At 40.3% G+C, this 27,230-nt stretch overlaps 1 protein-coding gene and 1 long non-coding RNA gene across 4 annotated transcripts in view; one reads left to right on the top strand and one right to left on the bottom strand.

The window, feature by feature from the left end:
* The window catches only part of PBX3 (PBX homeobox 3), a 128,339-nt gene that overhangs the window by 98,332 nt on the left and 2,777 nt on the right, over nucleotides 1–27,230 (bottom strand). The window lies entirely within an intron of this gene.
* Nucleotides 18,595–27,230, top strand: part of LOC109293099 — a 9,954-nt gene continuing 1,318 nt past the window's right edge. Inside the window, exon 1 of the long non-coding RNA XR_002096242.1 lies at nucleotides 18,595–27,114. This is a non-coding gene — a long non-coding RNA (uncharacterized LOC109293099). The remainder of the gene's footprint in view (nucleotides 27,115–27,230) is intronic.

Below are 27,230 nucleotides of genomic sequence, written 5' to 3'. Positions count from 1 at the left end.
TGGAACGCGATAATGCCAGGAAGGCCCCTCTAGTTGGAGCGTGACAGATGTGCTCCGAGCCCTGGTGTGGCAGTATCTGGGCCCTGGTACTAACACATTCCTGACCTCACCCAAGTGAGTTGAACCCCTTGATCCTGGGGCCTGTGTGACTCCTCCAGAAACCCTGAAATGGCCAAACAGCACTGGACCCATTGTTGAAGGCTATGGTACACTAAGTTGCAATGAGCATTCACCATCTGTACAGTGGTGCAGTACAAGCAGCTATCAGGGCTGCAAAAGGACCAAGTGGCATGTCCCAAGCCCCACATGTGCAGTGATCCCAGCCTCCCACACCAGCAGGTGGACAGGTGAGAGGCCAGGTCCCGGACCACGAGTGCCATCCTTCTTCCCTGTCATCCCTAGTATGGATGCAGCTGAGGCTGTGGAGAAGCATCTGGAAACCTGCGAGTCCAGCTCTCTACTGCCCACTGGCTTTATGAGTAGCTACAGACTTTAGGTAATAGGGCTGTGCTCTTAAGGGCTATTCTTAAAATTCAGAGCTTCTGCTAATTTCCTCTCTGGTACATAGTCCATAACTCTGAGGAGCAGGAAGAGGGCTCGTCTTCCCTTAGCACAGAGGGGAAGCTCTTCTGTAATGCACATGGCAGAAGCATAGCTCTGTTAACCATAATTGTGTACTGAACAGCCTGAATTCTGTCTAGCATACAGGCAGAGAGGAGGCAAGGCACTAAACACATCTGATGGACTCAACCCATTCCACCTGGACATATAAAAATGGGAATGATGTACTGCCCATTGACAACATCCAGTTACAAGTACTCAGCCCCCAAATAATCTTGATTTCTCATAACCACCCTTTTCCCAAGCAAACTCCACAGTGAAGAGCTCTTGATTAAAGGGTACACAGGTGTATCTTGAGTATACGAGCCTAGGGCCAGACAACTGCTTGGGGTTAAAGTATGCTGTGGCTAGGCACAGAAAATACAATTTGGTGGCTGAGCTGGCGATTTCTTTACAGACAGCTCTTCTTTTGAGCTTGTCCACCTCTGGGACTTAGTGGTCAGGTGGCTTGAATGCATATTGGAGACACAGAAAATTGATGTATCCCATAAAAAAAAAAAGTAAATGCTCTCAAAACCCTCCCAAAATCCCACAACACACTTTTTCATTTAGCTGCTTTAAAAACAAAGTTTCTGCTCAAATTCTACGTTTTCTGACCCCTTCTGCCAGAAAGAAAACAGCAAACAATCATCCTCCGAAACCAGAAATGTTTTGGGCTTGTGACACCCTAGGCTGGGCACACAACCTTAAGATCCAGTCTGTCAGGCATGGTCTGCATGGCTAATACCTGCCTGGCTGACCCAGGGCCTTAAAGAAGTTGCGGGGTAATGCCTGGCTGGTGCTTAAGTGGAACTTAAGTGATCCCCAGGCTTCGTGTTAGCCCTTTGCACAGACGCAGCTCTCCACCACAATGCACAGCTCTGAAGAAGCAAACAAGCACTGGAGGGCAGAATTCTGGCTTGCAGAAAAAAAAAAACAGGCAAAAATAATGGAGTGATTCAAAGCAGTGAGAAGAAAGGCTGCATGCACTCTTCTGGGAAAGACAGACTGATATTTAGGAATAAAGCCACAAAATCTGTGTTGTCATGCGTGTCGTTTGATGTCAACTATGGTAGCAAAATTAAAGGAATTCTGAATTTGGGTCATTAAAAGGGAAGGATAAAATGCCTTGAAGCCATTCTCAAGCAACTAATAATGTTTCTGGTTTAGAAAATAAATATTTTGACTGATTCTGGAAACCAGCCTATTGAGTTTTTTTTTTATGGTTGTTGATTCTGGCATCTAAAGGAAAAATTCATCAGGAGGAATGCTGGAAATGAGGCTTTCTGATTATATACAAATGTGCTAACAATCTTTTAAAACTCCACCCAGTAGAGTTGCCATCAGCGTAGTTCATAATCCTAGATTTGAACAGCTTTTCTGACTGCAAGCTGTCTGGGTAATTACTAAGCTGTCTGAGAATTACTATTGAACTCTGTCCCTTTTTATCTCACTGACTGACGACTATTTGTTATTAGCCCAAGTAATAATAATATATTAACGCACATGCTTAATATACAGAAATATACGTTTGCATTGAAACTGCACTGCACTCTGCACTTTTAAGTGTAGAAAAGTACTGTGAAGAGAGCGAACAGTCACACAGCAAACGGGCTATCATCTTCACAACGGCCATACACAGAGACATACTTACTGCCTAGTAATTCCCACAAATAAAAATGCTCTATGTTGACTGGCAGTTGGGTAATATTCAACGAATTTCATCAAGTGCCCCCAAGCAAATGACACCGAGTGCCTAAGCAGTGCTGTGAACTCTAGACAGTCTCTCTCAGGGTCATTCCCATCCTGTTGTGTGTGAGAAATGCTGCCTCTGCTAGATCAAGCTGTGCGCTCGTGGAAAGAGAATAACCCATAGGAAGGGACAACTCTGTTACTGAAGAGGGCTCCTGCTGCACTGGCCTCTAGTACAAATGGACAGGTTGGAAGCTTTAGCTAGCTGTGGCAGGAAGACAGAAGTTTTTCATAAAAGCCATTCCAAGAAGTGTGTGATAACAGCAGCCTCCACTTTCCAAGGGGCTGGAGGTCCTCCCTGGATTGCCTTGTGCCTCATTCTAGTCGTGGTGTGCAAACATCCAGTATCACCAGACAGTTGTAGTACTCACTCTGAATGTGTATACAGCTGAGTTTTTTTGGCCTGCTCCTGAGACAGGCAACTTATCTTAAGCAGAAGAACAGCTGAAGCCCCTGTAGGGGAGTCAATACTTGAGGATCAGGAGACTTCTGAATGAGATGAAGGAGACATGGAGCTTCCGGATAATTAGGGATTAAGGAGGTACATTCACCCCAAAACAACCGTGACAGTTCCAGGGGAGCCGTGGAGAGCATGGCACTGAAGTTTGGGGAGGCTTAGCTGCTAATCGACTGGCATCCAAAATTCTCAGAAAAAAATTCCTTTTGAAAAATAAAAGGGTGTTCTGCTCTCTATTCCTTTTTCTTTCTGTAAGCAATAGGCAATGCACTCACTACCCTGGATAATAACTGGTGGCGGTAGGCAGTACAATTCAATACTGCAGGTCTCCTCACAGCAAATTTCCACTCTCTGTGCTTCACATACTTGTCATTTCTGTCCCATCAGTTGGCGAGAGGAGCAGAAAACAGATTTTCAAGAGCAACAGGCTTAATGCGCTATCCTGGAGGTATTACGCCACCCTGCTTATTGTAAATAGCTAGATGACTAGGTTTCAGAGCTGCAAGATCTATTTCTTGTCATAAAAACTGATCTAGCTGCAAAGGTTAAAACATATTAGCTGGAATGATGATTTGAGATTAGAGCTGTTAATATGCCAGGCAGAAAAGAAAGTGATTTCACAAGGCAAAGGTTTCGCCCTCCTGAGCTGACTCATGGTACTGGACCCCTAAATATACTTTCACGGGGGAAATATCCTTCCACTGATAATATATGAGAGCTGCAATTGGGCTGATATTATACAGTGTCAAAGTTACTGTTACAGCTTGCACTCATATGTTTCACTGACATCATCAGACTAAGCACAAAGGTCCCCTGAGGACTGATATATCAATGGAACGGCTACGATTACCCCACTGACACTGTAATAACTCTGGACATCATGAAAGGTCCATGCTCACTTTCTTCTAAAAGGAGAGAAAGCCACTGAAACATGAAGCAGTTCTCTCCTCCTGAGGTTGCAATAATTCATGCTTTCTCCACATTACAAGCTCCCTGCCCAAAATCTCTTTTGGAAGACTGGTGCAAATCTCCTATTTCCTCTGGATGGGATTTTACAGCGGAAAAACCCTATGCATTAATGATTGTAAAATGACATCATGGTAGCACAAAGCTGAGGCATGGAACGTGCTTTCAGGATCATAATGCTTCCTTCCGAGCCACTACAATGAATGCCAAGACCGCATATGCCAACATGCAACCGGGGGGGCAGCCTCAAGCTATGGGGTGACTATGAGCACAAAAGGAAAAATATTTATAGATATTCCTGTGGTGCTAATCAACATGATCACTGTGTTTCAGTACAGAGTATAGACACTTCCTTCAAAGAAAAAATGTTCAGGAACAAGTCAACAATTCATTTACTTTTAAAACTAAAACTCTGCAAGTTAAGAAACCAATTTGGGTTTGTTTGTTTTTTAAATTTTTTTCTTCTGTCTTTATTAGTCAGATCACTTCAGCTTTTTTTTAAGTTAAAATACCCCTCCCAGATGCATCCAGCTGCCAATACATGTGCCAAGTTTCAGCCTTCTGAAGTTAAAAGCTGCTAACTTACCAACATTACAATAGTTATCATATGGAAATGCCCAAAAGCCTAAATTGTTTAGTAACAGCAAAGCGGCACTAATCATTGCACTAAAATAAACTACTACAAGTTAAAGACTTTTAGAAAGAAGGCTTAAAAATATGAATTGTTACTATAATAAACAATGAAAAACCTCTATGGCCATGTCCACACATGCGTGGACATTTGGTTCCCTGGGGACAATTAGCGGCAGGACACCTTGTGTCACCGGTAGTTGTCCCCGGGGAACACTTACGCCGCACACCCTCTGGTGCGTAGCAGGTTATCCCGGGTGGGGTAGAGGAGGCTTGCGCCAGCACTGACTTGGCCCCAGTAGTCTTACCTAGGGCCTTGGAGGCCTCCTGGGGCTGCAGCAGCAGCAATCCTGCCATGCAGAGCCTGGCCTGCAGCTGGAGTGCAGCTCAGGGTGGCCAGGCTCTGCTGAGTTTTAAGCAGCGCACACTGCCCCAGCATGCGCCACTCCACTTTTTTTTCCCCACAGGTTTTTTTGACCCTTGGATACCCAAGAGTCAACCCTTCCATGCTGCTGCCTTGAAGCGCAGAGAACAATTGAACGTGTGGTAGGTGGCACCACAGACACGTCTGCAGCACCACATACCACACGGCCACGCTCGTCTGGATGCAGCCTATTTGTCTTATCTTAAACCACTGCTTTAATAAATGTATATATTTGAGCCATCCATTTTTGGAGAGTAGAACTGCAATTCTCAATCCTCGGCAAGACCAGACAACACTTGTATGCAATACCGAAGGTGAACGTCTATGCTGATTTCAGAGGAAGCCTAGTCTGGACACACTGTTTTTGAAGATGTTGAGAGATGTCATTTTAATGTCACTGGGTCTCTCAGTATTCTCTCCAGTTTCATAATTAATGTTGGTTTCTTTCCCTTAAAGCCCCTCTTCTCAAAGTCACGTGATTGCCTGAGAATTTCAATTTGCCTTGTAAAATGTAAGTTTCTGTCCATTATTGTTGTGGAGACAACATTAAAAATGCCCCCCCCCCAGCCTCAGATATGACAAGGCAAATTAAACAAACTCCTGCCTTCTTTTGTTTTAAATCTCACAGGGTGAAATTTTGCACAAATTGAACCTGACGGAATAACTTTTATTGGCTTCAACAGGGACAAGATTTTACCCTGATCTTCCTGGGCTTACTTGCAAGTTTTTGGAGAAATGACTCACGATTTTTGACTGCTCAGGTTTAGTAATCCTGCCCTGCTCCTCTTTAAAGGGCTGCACCTCAGCAACAAAGGGCTTCATGCAAGAGAATCAGTAGAAAGAATTCAGCCTGTTTAGGATCTATTGGCCTAGTTTATATCTGACTCATGAGTTAGACTTGTGGGCACAGTCAAAATGTACAAGGAGCAGAATAGATGGTGCGTAAATACAGTTTAAAGCTTTCCTTTGCGCTGCCCTGATTCTAGTCCCACTTCATACATTCCCTGGTCCATTAGTTTTCAAATACCACAGTAGACTAAGAACACAGCCCAGGACTGGCATGGCACAAGGGCCTCTTCTTCTACACCCACAGTTTTTTATCTTCTTCCATGGCAGCAGGAAGAGCATACAGAGCCAAGCGCCTCTAGTGGATATTTGTCACTGGAAGATCAGTTTTACAAGATGAGGATAATCTGTTGACCAATTTGCCTGCTAGCCCAAGCAGAGGGTGTTGGCAGGGTAGTGTGCTCTGGTGACAATGTACTGCGACACAGTGTCAAGAACCAAATGATGAACACTGTTCAGGACATCTAGCAGAAGATAAATTTTTATAAACCTGACCAAGCATGGGGAGAGACACCCATGCTCAGTGCTGTCCACTCTTATCCCTAATATAAAAAATCTGGGCTCACTGCTCATTCACAGCAGAAGCCATTTACCCCATTTTTTAATCCAATTTGGGTTCAGGTATTTCCAATTCAAAACACTCTTGACGCCAGAAGTCATTCTTACATGATAAATACTGCCCAGCAATTGCGTAGCAGTAATTTGGCCCGTCTTAAACAACACATATTAAGCAAGCCTCAAAGAAACTTGTGCAGCCCAGAGAGCACTTGCTGCAGGTGCTCTGCATCGTCATGAAGGAGCCTCCTATTGTTCACATTGATTTCAGCTTAAAAGAAATCCTATGAGCGGGAAGGTGCCATGCAAGGAGCTCCACCTTCCTTGTTGTTCTGTTATTTGCATAGCTTTAATAGGATTTTTCTATTTAACTGTGACAAACCATGACATTTTATATTTTCCCCATGACCAAGCCATGAAATTTGCCAACTTTGTCCATGATTTACAGTGGGTCATCGTTATAAGGTCTGTTATGCTTTTTAACTGAATAACCACTGATGCTTCCCCTTTGGACAGAATGAAGAATTTGCCTATAATTAAAGCAGGAATTGTTAACTGCTGGCAGTAAAAGTTTACAGCATTGTTTGACAGTTGCAAAGATAAGCCAGTAAAAATCCTGGGATGCCGTGCCTACCTGTGCTTCCCACATATCCTAACAATAGGGTTATATCTCTCGGCATCATGAAATCAATCTCAGATTAGGTAATGAAATATGCACCAGCCTTTTCCCAGAACCTTTGACAAATCACACACAATCCTAAATCTTCATAAATCACGATTAAAGACAAGTATATCATCACCAACGCATATATCTTCCCATGCCTGACCCAGAGACTAATGAGAAAAGGCCTAGACTATCTCATCTGATTAATTAATTCAAAATGTCTGCTGTTATTCAAATGTGAGGCTGGTATTATTTGAATAACACTTGACAGCAGTGCCTGAAGATATCATTTCTGATTTGTGAAGCTGGTGCTGCATAACTGATGATAGTTTATGAAAATGTTCCATCGAAGCTGCTTTTCTTGGCACAACCGTGAAAGATTTTCTGGAGAGGGTTTTTTTCCCCTCGCTAGCTAATGTTGCTCACGTTGTCAAATATTTCCCAAAATCCATAAGCTCTTGGAAGCCCTGTTCTCTGAACTCCTCCTAGAATGTTAGCTTCCCTGCTCCGAGGACAATTCACCAGCTTAGTAGATTTTTCTTTTTGTGGCGAAGGCTAATGGCAACCAAATGTGACCTTTCCCACAGCCACTCGACCTCAGCCAACACAAAAGACAAAGCCCCCTTCCTATCCCGCACAGACTGGAACTCCAGAGACCGGGATGACCCTAAGCAGCCTTCTCTCTTCAGGTGCAGGCTGGCTCCTTTATGCTTGGTGACCTTTTTTTTTCTTTTCCAGAGGGAAGTATGGGTGTGATAATCTCATCCCTTTTCTTGTCATCAGCATAAATCAGCATAAGATGCATTACAACCCTAACCTTGAATCAGGAAAAGCTGACAGCCTCCTTCATGGACAGGAACGACGTTTGGTGGCTAGTCACCAAGTGATGCTTCATAACTATACGGTTCGCTCCCTTCCTTTCTCCATACTTGTAATGCTGAGCCAGTGTTGGAATTCAGCTAAGTGGGCATATTTTCATCTAGTCTGACTTCCCGTCATGAGTTACCACCAGGACTTCTCCTTGGATATAGGGGATCAGTTCTGGCATACCTCCAACACTGCTGTGAGCCTCTCCTTGAAACAGCCCCAGGCCCAATTAACATAGTAATTACAATTATTGAGATGGTCACACTGGGAATGGGACTATGGACAAGCCTACCTCTTTTTTCTTTCAATGCCGCAGTTCCTTTTTTCAGCTAGCAACCTCATTCAGACCTCGGAAACAGTATACCCATCAGCATAAGGTACTTTGTCTAGCACACTGAAACCACGTACACTGAGACATGCCACTTCCTCTGCATTGCCACAGAAATCACTGCATGTGAGATACAACCTGTATGAATGAAAGGAAAAACGAAGTCCACCACACCAGACTGCATACAGGTGTGTGGCTTCCAGGCCACCCAAGGAACCAGCAGCCACTTCCACGCTGTAACAGGGAAAGCTTGAAAACAAGCAAGCTTCTTGTTCACTAAATCACACTTCTCAAAAGAGGATCCTCCTTTAACAAGAATTATTCTGCTATGTGAGGGGATGTGTTTTAAATGGAAGCTGTAGCTGAAACCATTTTTTCTTGGTCTTTGACCATTAAAAATGCACTAAGGGTGTGTCTACACATTGCTGTATTGCAACGCTGCTATAGTGCCATGCTTCAGTACTTCATTTGGAAATACTAAAGCACAGTGCACTACAGGCAGTTACTGTGCCTTGCACATGGCGCACATGTAGATTTCACTGCCACGTCACCGCAGCGTGCGCTATACCTGGGGAGCATGCTGCTACGGCAGTGTAGCTGGCGATAACAGGTAGACCCATCACCACAGAGCACCGTACAGTACTACATTGCCGCAGGATGGTGTGTAGACGTGCTCTAAGGCTCCTAATCGAAGTCCAGTTTATGGGGACAAACTAGGCAATTGTGACACCACAAGTCACATAACCACTGAAATCATGCCATGAATGCAACCTGTCATAGATTCATATATTCATAGATTTAGGGTCGGAAGGGACCTAGTAGATCTTCTAGCCCGACCCCCCGCCAGGGCGGGAGAACAACAAAACCCCAAAACAAAAACGGGACTCAAATGAGTCCAGCCAGGTAGGCATCCAGCCTCTTCTTAAAGACCCCCAGGGTAGGGGCCAGCACCACTTCCCTTGGAAGTTGGTTCCAGCTCCTAGCCGCCCTAACTGTGAACTAGTTTTTGCGGATGTCCAATCTATACCTCCTCTCCATCAACTTGTACCCGTTACTCCTTGTTATGCCAGCGGGCGCTAGGGGAAACAGCATCTCCCCCAAACCCTTCTGGTCCCCCCTAGTGAGTTTATAGACGGTCACCAGGTCCCCTGCTGAGGACTCAAGCTGAGAACACCCAAACCTGAAGAGCCAAGTGCCTCCTGGGAGGAGTTGGCCATCCTGGGCCCTATTGATTCAACCCCTTATAGAGTTGGACCTTTAGTGAGAACCACAGGAGTGATGTTTTGCAGGGCACTGGGCTTCAGAAGGAATTCTCATCCATAATGACTTTACATTCAACTTAAATTCAATTTTCAGTCTTACTTTAACACAAATTTTGATCTTAGACTTCTTTGTCTTTACTGTAATATTGTGTTAGGAGATCACTTAGAGCAGGGCTTTTTCCCATGCATGTCAGGGTACAAAATATCTGCAGCCAGTTATAAACATTTTTTATTTTATTAGTTAAATGTGAAACTTGATATCATGCTCATAACAATTTTTAAACTATGCTATTCCATAGCAGTGTAGCCATAAGCACTAAAAAACAGGATGTGAAGTGTATGGTCTAAAACGAATATAAATCAATCATTATGACAGAAGTAGCACTTATTTGAGAGTCAGAAGTGAACAAAATATTCTGTGTCAGCAAAATGTCTCCTGTCAAAACCTGCTCTTTAAAATTTCACTACAATGTGCTGAGACAAATGTCCTTTGCAACTCTGTATAAAGAAGCGTGTTCTAAATCTTCATAATTCAAACCTCCTCGATTTCCAGACAAGCAGTAAATGGTTACATATTCCTGTTGATGAAGTAAACACCATGCTCCTAGCCAACCTCAGTGCCAAATTCTGCCAGCTCTTCCATCTCACACTCAAGAAGGACAGATTACATCTTTCAACCACCTACCCAAGTAGTCTGAGAAAGACACAACAATGGATGTAACCTTTTTGTTCCTCTACTGAGAGTGACTATCGAGGTTAATGAAGGTTAAGGGGGCATCAAGAAGTGGTATGTTTATGTGTAGATCACTTAGGATTCTGGCAAGCCACAGTGCAAGATGCTGCAAGGATTATATCAGCGGGGTCCCTCACATCCAAGTAGTGGGGCCCAAAGGAGACACATTTATGTCTTGTGTTTCTAAGCGAAGGGCCATGGCACTGCAACCACCATGAGTCTTGCTGCATGGTGAGATGAGTTGATTGCATCACGTTCTGCTAGAAGAATGTCCGTACATGCCAGCACCATCCATGGGTGGTCAACGCTGTACTACTGACACATGACACTTCCTTTTTTCCTTCTTTCTTCTACATACTTAACCAGCCCTTTGCTCCCTTTTACTCTTTCCCCATAAGTCACGATTCCTTCTACTGTTTTCTTAGCAAGTCCCCTGCCTTTGTTTAAATTATAAGCGTTTTGGATCTCACAGGTTGTTTTAGGGCTAGCTCTCTTTTTTCCTACCCTTTGAGGGCTTGACAAGTTTCCAGAGATATGCTCCAAAAACAGATACCACATGATTTCACTGAGAGCTACATTAGGTCACTTTGTGTAAATCCTAGAGAAGGATTTACACTTTCTCAAAATCCTTCTCTAGTTGGGAGGACAAAGCAAGTTCAACACCTTTTAAAAGTGTCTGCATTGTTTGTCAGGCTGCCAGAGTCTTAGCATGTAGAAGACACTAGATTCCAACTTTTAAAGGTGCAAGATTCCAGCTTATGTCGTCACCATGATGACAACACAGAATGTTTCACTTTGCAAGCTCTGGAAAAAAAAAATCTACCTGGGTCTGTCAAATATATCTAAGCTACATTGAAACTGGCCAGGTTGCACAATTACCTGCCCAAAGGAAAACCCATAATTTTTCAATGCTATGTTTAAATTGGGCACAGTTTGCCACGAAATCTAAAAATACAGTGTGAAAAGGTCTGAGACCCAACATTATTCCTCAACAAAAACACAAATATCTAGGAAGAACAGCAGCTATGCCAAGCTGTGACTACATACCACCACCCCAATTCTGATGGAGAACTACCTTTCCTAATTCATATATAAAAAGCTTATGTTTAGAATTAAAAATGCATAAACGTCTCAACAATTCTACTTATTTTCTTGCAAAACAAGTTTATTCTTTCATTGATAGTTTCTCCAAACAATGATAAACTTTTCTCCATGTGTTGTGCCTTAGACATCATGTGCTTTTATCCCTTAGCAAAATATGAACCAGCTACTAGGCTGACAATGCCAGGAACCATGACAAAATGGATTATTAATGAGAAACTGATCTCCAGAACTCTATTAATTTATGTCTTCCTGTCGGATCCCAAAGATGTATCAGCCTTCTCACTCAAAGAAAAAAAATGCCAACATTGTACTTTGTTTTAAAGTTCTTCTTAGATGAAGAATTCATTATCCAAAGCACAGTTGTTATTTCAGTCTTCTTGTAGAATAAAGATTCTTTATCAAATATCAGAGAAAGCCGTTGACAAGTGCGAGGATCTTGCAAAATATATTTATGTCAAAAATTCAGTGAGGAACCTTAGGTTTTTAACCTTTTTTTCTCCCTTCTTAGCAGTTTTTCTTTGCTCATTCTGACCTGTCAGGTCTCTGAAAATGAAGGCCTTGAAATTCCACATGTAAAGCACTGAGAAGTGCTAACATGGTGGTGGTTAAAAAAAAAAATCTTAATTATACTAATTATTCTGATGTGAAGGAAATTGACCTAATATGTAAAGAGAAGCACACTAGATTTCTTTGTTAAGCACAAACAGCAAACAGACACAAAATAGCCTTTTAAGCCTCGGTGAAAAAAATCTATCTAATCTATGCTTATCATAATATTTATGAAATAAAAAACAGAGGGGAAAAATTGCTGTAATGTACTCTGGGTGACCTCTGCTTTGGAGAGAGAATGAAAACAGCCTTTTGCTTTTCAATCCCCATCAAAGTGGAGTTAAAGGAGGGACAGCATTCCCTTGCTCACTGCCATTAATCATTGCTTTCTTCAAGCAAGTGCGTATTAATTTCTGTCATCCCAAACATCATCGAGTATTGTTACAGCACCGTTCACTCCTCATTCACCACCAGTTGTTACCAGTTTCCCTACACTGAGCAGAGACAGGGTGAATCGTGTGGATTTCAGTGTTAGAGGCCTTTATCCCTGGGGTGCTGACACCAATTAAGCCATTTCAAGAAGAAATGAGAGCAGGCGCAACCCTTCTATGTAACAAGAGCTTGCACCTAGCATTGGCAGGTTGCCATTTTCTGTTGCCTCACACTACAAAAACACTCTGCCACATCCTCTGGAATTATACAGCAAGTTTACATTGCATCTTAGCAGCATCTTGGCTAATTTTTTTAGGCCTGAAATGTATATCTCGGTGTGCAAAATTCTGCAATTGCATTTAAGGGCAACTCAGAACAATATTCCCAGATATCAAAAATGCCCGTGGGTAAGATTTATGAACTAATGGACATTTTCCCTATTGCAACATTAAAAAAAAATTCAAGTTAGTATTAAAGAGAGATTGCAAGGAGTCAGACTACCAGAATGAGCTGTTCTCCTTTGGTTAATCCTGGCATCAGGCATACATATGGAACAACTGACTACAATTTTAACAATGCAATATATTAGATTTTCTAAACATGAAAATGAACTGGGTACTGTAATACGAATAACAGCTCAAGTTTGATTAGCAAAAGGCTTCCTTACACTGTTGCATCCGTCTTAGTTTTCTTTTGGGGTTTGCAGAGAATATAAAATTGCACATTTTATAAAAGTTACCTCAAATCCCTCAATCCAACACATTTAATGAGGTTAATTAATAACATGTGTGCATTACTAAAGTGTGTGTAAAGATTTATCAAACTCTCTGGCAATATTGTTGATTTTTTCTGACCGCTTTAGATCTAATCATTCTCCTTGTTTTAGACATTTACATCTGCTTTTAAGTTTTTATGGTTGCCTGTTGGCAGGCAGCAAAGTGGAGCTGTCGATGCTGCTGCAGAATAATGCAAGGTTTGTTATGAATTAAATATTAGAAACCTTAACGCAGCGGCCAATAAGAATTATTTGCCTTATTAAAGCAGCAGAAGACGCTGATTAAATTTTCATTGCATTGCAGTCTTTTTCCCATTTCTGCTTTCAATTCATCATTCTAATGTATGAAAGGCTTGCCGAATAATGGCATGGGGACTTAATTTCTGGAATGCAAATATGGCAAAGAAAATACCATAAATACCCTCCCAGAAAACATTAAACAGTCAGTTCTAATTAAGTGAATACTAACTAAGTAAATATTCTCTTAAAGGAAAAAAAAATAACTCAAGATGTCAAGAATTGCAAGAAAGAAAGCACTAGAAATACAGGCACACACAAATTATAGTGCCGCTTCGATGATCTGAAGGTTATGGGGGCACTGGGTAAGTTTGGATCCTCTACGTTCCAGAGTCAAAGAAATTTTTGTCATAATTAGCAAATTAATGGGAACTATGACTCTGTTTCGAGTAACTGAGATTGTACCTTATGTGTACTGTAAATGCAGAGATTGTAGTCAGCCACAGTTTTTATGATCAGTCAGCTGAGCTAAGTATTTTCTTTAAAAAAAGAAAAACATAAGTAACACTAGTCAGCTTGCTGGCACAATACCAAATTTTCATAAAATTCCTTTAGGAAAAAAAAACATTTATTCTAAGGGGGGAAAAAAGACCAAATCGAAAGGCTATGTAGAAAATGAAGCTCAACAGTAATACCAGCTGGCACTTTTTAAGCCAGTGCTGTGTACTATTGCAAATATATTTAGAAAAAATAGTCAAAAAACGTTGTAATCATATGTCCTATCCTGAAGGTTGTTCGTGTTTCTGCCTTAATGTGCATCAGGAAGAAAATGAACTTCAAGTATCCATTTCCCCTAGAGAAAATCTCTTCCCTGAAACTCTGCAACTAATGAAATGGGGATCTATAAATAGCAGCATCATTACCATGAGAGCACTTGCTTTGTACCAATCTCTGCCTCTGACCCTCTTTACACTAATAACTAGTAGACTTCAATATAATTCCTCTATAGGATGATCAATATTAGGACAGTTAAAATGTGATGTACATTTACATTGTAGGACATATTTACTGACCCAGCTTGCTACAACATAAGAACATGCAATGCTACCTTGCCCTGGCTTTCTCTGCTCACACTTATCGGGGAGTTTCTTATTGTCTGAAGTGAGATGATGGCTGCTGTGGAACTTCTTTGTGATGTTATGGAGACAGGCGTTGTGACAAGACAAAAGCCATAGCACACCTGACCCATTCCCTACTGAAATCCTGCCCCATGACCCTCATTAAAATGGTTACTCCGTTCCCAATATTAGCCACTGAAGCATTACCAGAGCAAATTCTTCCTTAAACTGTTGAATATGATAAGTGAGCATTTCATCAGTAGGTGGAATGATTTGGAAAGGTGTTTCCCTCCTGTTCAAAATACAATATTTTCCATTGCCATAGAAAAAAAAAAAAGTTAACAGATATTTAATTTCACTCCCAATTGTAAATTAACCCGTGCTAAAAAGAGTACAGTTCAAGGATCTCGAAAAAACAAAAAGTATTTATTAGGTGCCTGTGGAATACTCTACCCCTGCGGTAATTTATTGATACCCAGATATTTATGTTGCCCTTCATTAAAGGTAAATATTCCCTTACATTTGCATCTCCCACATACAAAGAGCTCAATTGTTCTGCTAATTTCATCTCTCTTAAAATAAATATGATAAAACGTTCCAGTGGGTGGATGAGTTTAAAGGCTTTTATTCTCTGTGACAAAATTATTGATGACAACATCATAAATGGCACTTACTCCATATCCACATGTCACAAGAAAATGGGAAATATTAGCAGGGTCTCGCGTGTGCAGGAAGGAAGAAAGGAAGAGGCTGCTCTTTGTGCGGCTCCCCGCAGCCGGCCGAGCTCCGCACAGCTCCGCGGGGCCGGGCCGGGCCGGGCCGGGCCGGGCGCGGCTCCCTGCCTGCTTGCCTCCTCCTCCATCCATCCTGGCTCCTTGCACGCCGCGCAGCCCCGGGATAGCTCTCCCCGCACCTCTGTCATGCCTAATTAACAAGTCAGATGTACCATTTCGAAATTTTGCAATTAACCTGCTAAAATATTGCTGGAGGATGCTAATTGTTATGCCAGTTGCCATAAAAGCTCATTTGCATAACTGATGGGTGGAAAACAATTAGGAGCGGCGCTCGCAGGCGCGGACCGGGGGTCCCCGCACCGCAACGCGGCGGCGCCGCGGGTCCGTGCAGCCCCTTCGGGACCCGGCATCTCTCCAGCTCCGGTCCGGCATGCTTGCAAGCAAGCCTGCTTGGAGGCAAGGAAGGGCAAGGGCTATGCGAGAAGCTTTGGGCTGTTTCTTTTCAACTGGGGGCTGTGCTTAGCCACTTCCCACCGTCCAAGAAATGTCACTGTACTGCTCGCAGACAAGGCTCTTTGGGTAAACACGAGATCTTTCATTAGACCGACTAAAGACTTGGAAAAATGGCTCTTTGCAAGCTTTCGGGCACAGACACCCGACATCCTTTTTTGTGCCCAGAAGCTTGCAAAGAACATTTCCCCCAATTATTTAGAAATAATAAAAGATCTTGCGCCTTTACCCAAAGAACCTTGGTCCAATAAAACATTGCATAGTTACCCAAAAAACCTAGCCTGCCTGTATCCTTAGACCAACAAGGCTGCAACCAACATCCCTGCACTGCTAGACTTTTCTCTCTCTGTTGACAAGAACTTGCCAGTGCAACAACAGGGGCATGGCAGCGTTACAGCTGCAAGACACGAATGCCCCATTTCTTTCCGAAATATTAGAGATTTGGAAGTTACATAACAATCCCGGTGATTAAACAGCAGATGTTATGATAATCAGTCAGTAAAAGGAAATTGATTTGTTTAGTGCTAGCAACTACAATATTATTAGACTCTCAGTATATTGAAAGGAAGAAATATTTCCTTTATTGAACACAAAATGCCATAAATTTAGGTAAACCAAAATTAGTTCATGTACTACACTGACATCCAACAATTTATGTATGTAGAGTCTATCATTTAATTTTCAGACATTCAATTTCTATACTTGGTCACAGTCAAAAGGTCAAGAACCAACAAGTCAATACGTTCCCAAGCATCATATTGATATCACGTCACAGCTCTAACAAGTGGAGAGGAAGTAAGAAATAATTCACAAAAATTCCCCGCTGCTCACGGAGGGTGAAATTCCCCCCTGTGCAGTGGACCAAAGCAAGGCCTGTGCACCAGCTCTAATGGCCTCTAATGGCCAAAGGGCTTGTTTGGGGTCTCAGCACTGGGCAAATCTCACTTAACCGCCTGTACCCTGCCAACACCAAGCTCTTGGTAAAAGTGCTCACTGATGTCTTAGGGACAAGGGTTTCAGCCAAAGGACCCAATCCTGTGGTCAGTACTATGACTAAAGACCCTAAGAGAGTTCTTGCTTTGCTTAAAAAAAAAAAATTCAACACAGGAAAGAAATATGAGGTAGAAAAACTGATCGTTCCCACTCCATTTGAATAACAAGTGAAAACCTAAAAATACCTCCACTGCATGTTATTACCAATTGTATCACTGGGTTTTATAGTGACAGGACTGTGCTATAATTTTTGAGAGAACCTCGGCATAAAGCTCCATAAACCCAACCACTCCTGTAATGTATCACCTTATCTAGTGCACAATCATTTCCACAACTTTTCATGTTAGTATAATTTGTTCAAAAATGGTAATAAATATATCCTTGAAGTCAAATAAGAATCATTGCACAATCTACTGTAACTTGTTCTTACTAGTGACAGTTAATCAGGCCACCAGGACCTAACATAAAAGAAAATAAACAAATATTTCAGCATTACTTAGTGCAATTACAGATATTCACTAAAAGCACACTTCCTCCTTTAATCAACAAACATTTGTAATCAGTGCTTTAAATACCCTGCCAATTGTGTAATGGTATCTGTGAACAATCATCTTCAAAGTAACACATCAATCTTTGTCAGTTGTGAGCAAGAGGTTTCTTTTTCACTAAATGAAATAAAATCAAGACTCTATTTTAATTGTGCTACAGGCCTGATAGGTTTACCCATGTATTAAAAATACTGTCACCCCCAATTAACACACAGAAAAGCAGAACACCCAAGAAAAGCTTAACTTGGTTACTCTTCAACAGGTGGGACATCACTTGATTTATAGTTTGCCCAAATGATGTCCACTAGAAACTGTTTTGATGGGTCATTACCTATATATCTTTACAGACAATATTTATATCATTTTTTATTATACTTAATGCTTGTGCAACACTTTGCAACTTCAATGTGTAGTATAAGCAGTTAATTAAGCCTTGCAACAGTCCAAGGTGGTTGAATGATAACAACCCAATTGTTAAGACAGGAAAACTGAGGCACAGATGCGACATCCCAGACCTACTGGAATCAATACCAAAACTCTCATTAACGTCAGCAGGCTAGGATTTTGCCCAGACGACAAGCGACTTGTCCATGTCAGGGCCTGGTCTCGTTCCCACTGAAACCAGTGAAAGTTTTCACGGGGAGCAGGGCCATGATTTCCACCCAGGAGCTCCCCGCTCCCAGTCCTGTGTGTTCCACATGCCAGATTTGTATGCATGGTCCTACACAAGTAGTGACAGTCAAGTTGGTCTGCAAGTTTCCCATTGTTAGCCCCTTCCCTGGATAATCTGTAGCTGCTGCTGATACTTGGTTTTGTAGCTTCAGATACTATTTTGCTCCTATCTCCTGCCAGAACGGTTGCACGTTGTAACTAAAGTTTTAAGGTTAAGAATTCCTAGCACAGATGCTTGGGTTTCAGTAGTTCAGAGTATCATGGGAAGTAACAATAACCAAGCATTTCATTAATGAAGGCAGTCAATGTAGTGAAATGGGAACAACTTCCAACCAAAACTGGAGAGCCGGGTATGTCCTTACCTCTGCGGCAGGCTTGTAACTTCCGTTTACATTCATGGAAGTTAGCCTTGGTCGCAGACCCCACACTGCGCATGCATGCCGGCTGCCTTGATTTGATAATCCCCATAGCTCTCAGGAAGTCACTGTGGCTTATTGTGTCTTATGTTTTTCATGTTAAGGATTCCCCTGCAGTGTTAGAATTCAGCTGCCAGAATCAGTGGTCTCGCTTGCACATGGTGTGACCTGCCACCATGTCAAGATCTTCCGATTTTTATTTTCTTTTAGGGGAGGGGGTGGTTGACTAAAGAGGCTCATCACAATCACCATCATTCTGAGACTAACCCCTGATGGGCTTAGAGGTAATAATCTGTAGAGGAGGGGTGTCCAGTAAGCATATAGAAAATCTCACATCCTACAACCAATGAGAGAGAGCAGGCTGGAGGGTCTTTTTTTGTTTTGGGGGGGTTGTTTGTTTTTTTTGCTTTACATTTTTAAATATTTTTTCCTTTTCCCTGTATTACTTCTCTGATATTTTTGCATATTACTATGTAAAGAAGAAATTGAACCACACGACTGTATTAAAGTGACACTAGAGGCTGAATCAAAACCACAAAAGCCAGGAAATTTAGAGCTAAATCAGAAACTCTTATCTTTGCCTCATCCTACAGTGCCTTAATACTGCAGGGATCTCAGCACAGTGATCTTACATATCATATATGCTCTAATAAATAGGTTCAATGGGTTGAGAAAAGGGCAGAGTTTAAGCATTAACTCAGAATTTCGTTGCTCTGATGGCTTCAAGTCAATCCCTTAAGGTTACTTTAACATGGTTTCTGGCAGTTCAATAAAATCTATGGCCAATGTTACAACTCCTCCCTTCCTAAACGAACCAAAAATCTCACTCCGATTTACATAAGAAATTATGGGGAACCCTGGAACTGCGAGGGGATGATAAAAGCTCCAGGCTTGATTTCCCAAGTATCCACACCTACCATTGACTTTGGTAGCACAGGCCCTCACGCAAATCTCAAAAAGTAAAACTGGCAAACACATCGCCACACATGCTTACTGCTCAGCCCAGGAACATTTAGGACTGATAGGAGTTTACAATACAAAGCTGCGAGGTGTATCTAAAAAAAATGCCACAGAAATCAGACGACACAAAGAATTCGAATACTTTCCTTTTGTTAAGGTACAGTAACTGAGAACACAATGAAATACTTCATGTTCAGTATCTCCCATTAGATCAATTAATATTCAGAGAAAGCCTTTAACATGAAGTTTAAATAATCATAGAAGGAGAAAAAGAACCACCAATGTTCTAGAAGCTTCTCTAGACCTTTCAATCAATTTTATTTATATGCAAAACCAAGAGAAACTCAGAAAAAACAAAGCTCCTCCTGATGCTAAAGCTCTCAATTTACTGACAGGCAAATGGCTTCATGCTGCCACTTAATCTCATTTCTTGCATAATGCCCTCTAATTAGCATATCAAAGTGAATTAATACTTCTAGGGCATTAGCAATGGGAAAATCTGCTCCAGGCTTCACAATAGCAGTTAAGCAAGAGCCAAGAAATCCTCAAAAACACCACAAACCACTTTGCATTGCAAAACTGTTCAATTTATTTATCCTCTCTCTCTAAACACTTTTACCGCACACTGTTTTACTACTGTTCACCAAACAAAATGATAATTGCCAAAGTTACCAGCATCTGTAATGCCTGTTTAGAATCTTAATTTAGATTATGTAGCTGAATATATCTAGATGCTTTCATTGGCTCTGTCATAAATGTAAACGTATACTGCCCAATGGTTATGCTTTCCAGCCTTTTTTAATGCAAGGAAATGTTATTTTTTACCTGTAATAAATTATTAAAAATTAAATCATACATGAAAAAGCCACCTGCTGGACAATGCAGACTCACAGATTAGCTTTAAAAGTTGATGCATGATATAAATATACAAAAGGTTTTGACCTGTAAACATATAATAGAGAACACCTCCCAAAATGATTGATTTGTTGTACTGTAGAACCCACATTGTTCAATAATTCTTAGACAGCATTGCTAGAACAATTTAATGACTGAACAAACTGAAGTTGGATTTCTCTTAAACAAAGGAATTAAATTTAAAAAAAAAACAAACGAGATAAAAGAAAAATAAATACATAATGAGTCTGTGCATATGACCGTGTGCAACATAGGTTCTTTTTATCAAACTCCTTCTGCATGCAATAAATAAACATTGCAATAGATGCTCCGTCAGCCAATGATCCTTTTTTTCTTCAAACAAAAATTCATTGTCTGTTTTCAATCGTAGGTCATTTCGTTTGCAAAATATATGCCATAATTAATAACTGAGGACTGAAGAGATAAAAAATGTAATCATTTCAATTATCTACAGAAGAGTCTTTCAAAACTAAGCTACAAAAGGAAGAAAAAAAAGCAGGCTAGTAAGCATAATCTAAACCTCTAAACCTACGGAGAGAGTATAAGCTCATATGTAAGGCTAATGACAAGAAGAGGAAGAAAATGTCAGGTTAGCTGGTGTTTGATGTTTCTACTTATGGTATACAAATAATAAGAATAAAGTTCTGGGAAAATAAATTAAATTACTACAGATATTTATGTAGCATTTTCCACCTTTCTAAAATGTGCATTCTTGCTGTTGAAAAAAAAAATACTCAAGCATCCAGCTTTATTTCCCCTCACATGCAACTCCCCTGTTTGTTTACTCATGCTGTAAAGATAACACTGCAGAACAGCTCTACAGTCTGGCGGAAAAGCCTAATTCATCAGTTTGGTTGATGAAGTACTCTAACTTTATAAAAGCAGGGACTATAAGAGCTGACAGAAACTTTAATAATTTATATTAAATATTGATGTGAATTATTTACTCCATTCATACTTAAAGACACGAACTGCCTACCAGAGAAAAGCAAATGTGACAAAAGGTCAACATGATGGTGAAAAAAGGCAGGCTGTGTCAGGCATGTGTTATCTGAACCATGCTGATCACCTTGATAAGCGAATAGCATTAAACATGACTGCTGAGAAAACAAACAAAGCATTCTTCTCATGGTGTCAATTCATAGAATACAAACAACTACATCTAATTCCATCAATTATACAAGAAGAGGAAAACTTCCCTCCGAATCCCTATTTATTTTGACTTGCTAGTATGCAAAAGTAGTATTAATTCTTAAACATAGTCAGCCAACCATCACATATATGACTCAGAACTGTAAAATACTCTAACGATATAAAAATACATACAAATGAAACTATTTCACTTTCCTATGTTACTATTAACATACATTGCACAGATATTTAATTTTTATTATATTTAGAATCCGTTTAATTTGGAATATATTTGTCTAAGCTTGACTGCAAATATCATTACAATAATGTTTCACACAAATCAATATTTAAATTGAATATAGTATAATATCCATATCATGGAAGTTTGTTTCTTTCATTGAAAGCTGAAGGAATTGAGCAAACAAATCTATTAAATCTGTAAAATAAAGGATGGTCTAGCTTGCATCATTACCTACCATTATATTAATTTATTCTTGAATTGGCAAAAATGATTTGTTACAATAAACATCATGATATAAACCAGGTGGTACCTCACAATCATCTAAAAATATTTAGAAGTAAGCAAGCCTGTTTCAAATTCAAGAATAAAATTAAGCCCACTAAAAATGAGGCAGAAAATAAAAGAATTACCTGCTCCTACTTGGTTAGTATTGACAACCAAGTCTAATTTTATGTTATATGCAGGGCAAAAAAATGGACTGGAAACAGAGAACCCTGTAATCAAGTTGCAGCTTGTTATTTAAATATATCAAGGAGCACTAAAATGGCTTGGCATAAAGGTAGTATGTAGTAACAGGTCTTCTAAGACATAATGTAATGCATTTTTTCTTTTTGTGGCTGAAAACAACCACAAGAACTGCCCTATTTTCTTAGCCAAAAAAACAGAAAAAAATCTCACTTTTAAAGCACCACCATGGAGATAGTATTTTCTCTCTCTAAATGCATGCTTGAAACAGATGACAAACTGACAATCATATACTTCATTCAATTTAATTTTTACTAGTAAAACGTTTATGAGGAAAAGTGATGTCATTACCATTAGGGTGGTGAAACTCGCTTAACATTCTAATCACTTGGAGTATGTTTAATGTCAATTTTTAAATATATCATTCAAAATTTTAGTTTATTATTATTTTAAAAATCTAAATGTTAAAACCACATAAAAATTAAAACAAAAAGTGAGCAATCCTAAATAAAGATGGAGATTTTTTAATACACACTGTCTATTTTCTGTTCTAGTCCAGGTACATTAAAAATTAGAAAAGCATCTTTACAAGAACATCAGTATTGAATATTAATATATACTTAAAAATAGCTCAATTTAATAAAAACAGCATCAGAATTCATAGTTAAAAATACCTACAATATATAAATTAAAATTATGTCATTTCACTGTTTCACATTATTTATCCTTCCAAGTTCAGTTAAAGACTGTTTCATTGTATTCCAAATTGTTGATGTGACATGACAGTTTGCAAACACTGAAAAGTTGAAATTAATATAACGTAAGGAAACAACCTGGTAACCCAGGTTAAAAATAACCTACTCCAAATGAGAAAGGGATTCATATTTTCATATTCTTACTGCAAGCAACGGGATAGGTGGAGGGAGGGAGGGACTGTAGGTCTTTCGAATACTGGTTACCTAATGGGCAGTTTAAGGATTTCACAACATACTGACCAGGGGTGCTCATAAACACCTCAGAGTTGGGACACATACCTCACTAGGGAGTTATGCTGAGAGTGAGGACATGTTCTAGCTCTTTAATCATTAGAGTGGCATTCTATGGCTGGTTTTAGTTGTAGCAATAAAAAAAAAAAAAAGGCTTCTAGCTTACATGGCGAACAGCAAGAAATTAATCTCATGGTTAACTTCACTCTTCATCTGTTTTTCACATCTAAATTTTTTCACTCTATGAAATAAAACTCTGCACGAGGGCAGAAGATCTTTAATGATCATTTTCTTCCTCTCTCTTTAGACATAAAAAATAGTTCAACCAGCCCAACCAGCCAAGCAGGCCTTTCTCTTCCCCTGCGGACACCTCCTGCAGTCGAGAAGTTCATTAAGTTTTATGATCTTCCCAAGTCAGTCCTGCTTATATGCCTCACAAAGGCCACAAATCTGGCAAACCATCATGTATGCCATTAGGCATTACTAGTAAATGAATGCTATTTAGGGTTTGTGGTGACAGTAAATTAGGGTTTGGTTGGCAGCTGTCATTGTTTGGGGTGAATCTTTTTTAAAACATCAAATTTAAAAAAAAATGAAGTCAAGAAAACATGATGTTACAGATTATCCACCAGTCCAGTCCAGAACTCAATAAACACAACATTCCACTGGGAAATAACTGCAATTCCCTAACCAATTTAAGACCATAAGAATTAATATATTTTCATTTGCATCAGCATGAGTAAACATAGTACTTCAGGTACAGAAACGTACTGGAGTGTAGGGGAAATCAGACTGTGAATCTAAGGGTTTTTCTGACAGTAAATAATGGACATACAAAAACCATATGTGTGCATAAGTATTTGTTATCTACTGGTAGGCAGATAAAAAGACAGATTAATGCCAAGGTATGCAACAGATGCGACTCAGCATTAAAAGTACTACTAAAGATTTTAAAGTAATGTTAATGGAAGAGACACAGATAAAAATCTAATATAAGGGAGTTGCTAGACTGAGTGATCTTTCTTATTTCCATATTTTACTAAGATGACTTCAGGAAAACTTTGAGGTTCATTTTTCTTTGTTGTAATTAAATAAATAAGTGGCAGTTCGTAAAGTATCTTTATGAAAAACCCTGGTACCTGGTGGTTGTCTCTAGGAAAGGCGATCTGGGTATATCAACACTTAAGAAAAAACGATAGTTTAGCAAACACTGTTTTTTAAACTTCAAAATAAATTACAGGTTAGATTTTGTACAGCTGGTGAATTCCTTTAAACGCAAGAAATACCTCACTGAAAAAAAAAAACCCTCTTCAGTTCCTCATCCCTGAGTAAAGGAGAAAATCTTTAATAAATGTAATGCATCCACTAATCCTGGAGGGAAATGTGCAGGGGATCTGCTATGTTTGCCTCACCTGAAAATGGGGGCTCCAGCAAACATTCTCCATCTACTGAAATAAGGAAGTCCTCCCTGGCTGCACTGAACACCAGTGGAGTACTGGAAATGAATGCAAGTAAATACAAAAAGTAACTTGTGGTTGCATTACTTATTTCATGAAAAGTGATTGATATTACACTTTATGCATGGGCAAGATTCTCTTTTAAACCTGGTACTGATAAAGTCATCATAGTAATTCCTGTTACTAGCACCAAGGTACACTTTGCCTCAGACAATGAAGAATTAAATACAGAAGCACATTCCAGTTGCAACTAAACTAGATTATCTAGAGTAAAATCCAGTGAAGACAAACTGGAGGGGAAAAAAACCTCTAACTGCATCCCAAGCTGTTCACCCTACAAGTTCAGAAGTCTCTGGAAAACAATGACTATTTGCACTGTTTCTCATGGATACAGATGAGAGAAAATATGCTAGATTTTGCTTTCACATTTGCTTTGCGTTGGTAACACTTACTGAAGTCTATACAGCCATTTCATCTCAACTAGGAGATCCTGAGTGAATGTCCCCCTATGGGAACAGTTTTAGAGGGGGTGGATTCATCTCCATCAATCACTCGGTGCATTAATCCTATTCCTCCCGTGTTGCTGGGACTGGCAGGATCTTGCCTTTGGCCAGACAGACGCCTTCACTCTTTGTTGGTTCTTAGCTATTTTACAAAAGAGATAACTTGCAAACTTGGCTCCACTAGTTGGGACACAAAAGCAGGATCTCAACTTACAAGTTATCATTGAAATATCCCAAAACATTTCAAATCGCAAAATCTCTTCCCTTCTCTGTTTCCTTCTTGCTTCTGAAGCAGCAAAGGCCTCACTAAACCCCCTCTGCCAGTAATCCTTGTCTCTGAAAAGACTTGTTTTTCCTTCTCAACTCACCTCTGACATGCGGTTGACTATACTTTTCTTTCAAAACAGTGAAGCTAAGCCCTGTGCAAATAAGCGATTGCAGGACCTACGCCTGCCTTCTTAATTGAAATCTGCCTGCTGCAAAATGTCTAAACACCAGGGGCAGGTTGCTTAGTTAGCTCTGGAGCTGTCTGGGCAAAAACTTTAGAGAAAGGCAAGAACACAAATACAAACTGAACAAGGGAAGAAGGGATCTGAACAGTAATCAAGGCGAAGTGTGCGTGTATGGGGGGAATTAATCCCCTTATCCATAGTAATATAATGCAATATAAAGCAGAATCAATCTTAATATTCACATCACAGTCAATACCCTAGTGCTTAGCTGTCAGCAAAAACTGAAGTGGAGCCCTGATAGAAAGGAAACCCTTGGACATTAAGCAACATAATTTACTGAGAACTATGCACTTTTAGGCTCCTGAGCTAAGATTCGCTGTGATTTCATGTTTGATGTCTTATTCCATAGCCACATGCATTTTTTGTCATCAATCTGCAATTAAAAGGACTATAATTTAATTCCAGATGTAACTAAAAAGCTAGCCTACCATTTTGTTTTAACTCAGGCCATAAGCAATTTTTTTTTGCTTCTCATGAAAGAACATACCATACTTTGCCAAATCCTCCTTTCTAAGAAATTATTAATTTTCTCCATGCCAAATCAATGGTGTCAAAGAACACAAAAATTACTACAACCCTCCAAACACCAGGAGGCATTTATTAGTGTGCCTTCTTCATATAGCATAGGGAAATTAGTTTGTCAACATCGCTGAGAAAAAAGATCTGGTGCTTAAAATATGACTTCATAAAAAAGAATAAAGGCTTTGCTGTTGTCACTACAAGCAAATATTGGCACGCAGCTTTCACCACTTTTGCCACCGCTTAACTTCACCCTTAAACAGTCTAATCGTTAATACTCTCAAGTCCTTAGCATCAGAGCGTTTTAGTTTTTGTTAGGTTTTCTCTTCAAATCAGATGCGTCCAGAGCGAACAGTATATTCAGACATGCCAATGCTAACAAAGTTTACTGGTCCCCTTTGCATGTTCTGTATTACAGGAATAAAGTGTTTTTGAATCGCATACATGGTAAATGTTTGTGAAGTGCTTTGAAGAATAAAAGCACTATATAAGCATTAGGTGTTGGTGTCATAGCAGAAACATCATTTACCTAGGTTAAGCCCCTAACACACTTGAATGTGTGGCACAAGCTCAATGACTAGATTTCTAAAAACAGCGTCCTTTTAAAATGGGATGTACTTCGGCCATCCAACAGCTGTAAATCCTTAGTACTATAAATATACACAACTTTGTGGTATTAACCCCATCTCCTCCTTTCACTATTCCCTACTGCTGAAATCCACTATTCAGAAAACTTCCATTTCTTTTATATCTTCCTTTTTTTGTTTGTTTGCTAAGCAAGCCAGATTTCTGCAGACAGAAGGACATGGCTAGCATGTTCCATGCGCAAAACATAACACTTCCAGAATAAAGATGCAAAAATCTTTGTCATAATACACACGAACGTATGCCTGGGTACACACATATTTGTGCACCATTTCTAGAGACACATGCAGGTCCCTGAGCAACTCAAAAGGCTCCAGCCCATTTCCTGCCTGGTCAGGGCTGTGTCCTATGGCAGATCCTGCGCTAATTGCAGGGCTCCACGAGAAGGTGGCCCGAGTCAAAGAGAAAGTTGCCGGCCAGGCTGCTCACTTGCTCTCACTCTGCAATTGGCTTCTGCAAGCTCCCATCGCTCCTTTAAGAAGCTGCCACACAAACAAGGCAGCTGCTCTGTTCCTTCCCTGATTGCAGCCAGAGGGGGAATGGACTCTGCGGACGGTGACACACGATCATTTTCATCTACATTTCATTTTACATCGGGATTATGAATTGTAAAATTCGCTGCAGATTTATGGCCCCCCCCCCCTCCCCTCCCCTCCCCTCCCCGGGATGAGAAGCAGGGAAGGAGGCAATGATCAAAGATGGCTGCGGTGCCCCGAGCAGCCCG

This window comes from Gavialis gangeticus, unplaced genomic scaffold, assembly GCF_001723915.1.
Source record: "Gavialis gangeticus isolate Ggan-Ray unplaced genomic scaffold, GavGan_comp1, whole genome shotgun sequence".
NCBI lineage: Eukaryota > Metazoa > Chordata > Crocodylia > Gavialidae > Gavialis > Gavialis gangeticus.
This window is presented reverse-complemented; position numbering and strand designations above follow the sequence as displayed.